This window comes from Penaeus monodon, chromosome 34, assembly GCF_015228065.2.
Source record: "Penaeus monodon isolate SGIC_2016 chromosome 34, NSTDA_Pmon_1, whole genome shotgun sequence".
NCBI classification, from domain to species: domain Eukaryota; kingdom Metazoa; phylum Arthropoda; class Malacostraca; order Decapoda; family Penaeidae; genus Penaeus; species Penaeus monodon.
In genome coordinates this window covers 29119715-29120996 of record NC_051419.1, presented here as the reverse complement: position 1 = coordinate 29120996, position 1282 = coordinate 29119715, and the positions used below count along the sequence as shown (strand labels likewise).

At 41.3% G+C, this 1282-nt stretch overlaps 1 protein-coding gene across 1 annotated transcript in view; it reads right to left on the bottom strand.

Moving 5' to 3' along the window:
• LOC119594872 (proton channel OtopLc-like) overlaps positions 1-1282 on the bottom strand; it is a 98349-nt gene that overhangs the window by 4951 nt on the left and 92116 nt on the right. The gene's annotated exons all lie outside the window — the stretch shown is intronic.

The following is a 1282-nucleotide window of genomic DNA, read 5'->3' as shown; positions in this document are numbered from 1 at the left end:
TGACAAATTCCGAACGATAATTTTTGGTGCATTTTTTTCCTCAAAGACAAGTTCACATCCTTGTTTTTGATAAATTTAGACCGAATCTTCTGCTTCACTATGTCTGGAGCATAAGGGCGTGACTGTCTTCGCATGGTGACCAGCTGGTATGTAGTGACTGATGGTGTTGTCATCATACAGTCAATGAGGATGAACACCATATCTTAGCATATGTTGACTAATATACCACTGTCAACAACAACGTATGGTGACTAGTTGCTGTATAGTGACTTAAAACTCGGCTACTGATGGTCTATAGTAACTGATAGGCACAGTGCCTCGCAGCTCATAATCTTTAATGATATATAGTGACTTGTATCTCACAGTCACTGGTTGTGTATAGTGCCTGGTATCTCAACCACAGAGGGTGTATAGTGACAACTTCCTAATGGTGTATCGTGGCTGACACCACACATAATGCACAGTAGCTCATAAAATGTGAATGATGTCATGCACTGACTGACACCAACATATGTTTGAAGCAGTATATCTAATTAACAGATGCTAGCGATGTCCCACATGGGCTGACACTCAGCCTTGACGTCAGCCCAAGATACTGAAGGTCCGTCAGCAGGTAAACATATGAGTCATGTCATTGTCTGACAGCTGTGGCGGTCAGGTTGGGGGAGGGGCTAAGCGGAAGGTGAAAAGGGGGGGAAAGGGGTGTGATTGATCAGGCGGGAGAGGAGGGGTGTGGCCATACGGGGCTGGGGATGGAGGAGGGGTATGATTGGTTGGACGGGGGAGGAGGGGGCGTGGTTTCATGGCGTCACGATCCAAGCGTATATGGAGCACCCTTTATTGTTATTTCGAATTACTTTTTGTGTTCGTAAAACCAGTTTAAACTTCACACAGTTTTAGTTGTTAATAAAAGGGAGAAAATAGCCCGTTTTATTGGCAGCAGTTAGGGATTGTAAACATTTTCTTTAGTAAGTGCAGTGAGTCCAACCCTGAGGTGTGAAGTCCAGTCAATCGAAGTCATGCACGGAAGTCTAGTCATGCAGAGTCAAATGAAAGAAGAATTAACATACTGAATATATATAATTTAGACAATGAATCATACCTTCTAAATATGAAATATTGTAGAAAGTGTTATAGACATCAATTATAAATCATATATATCTAAACCTGAGTTTAAGTTATAGTTACATACAAATGTATGTCATTTCTAAGTCCAAATGGAAGTTAAGTGCTTAGTGTTGTTGGACTATAACTGGATCAGATTCCATTATCAAAAGACACG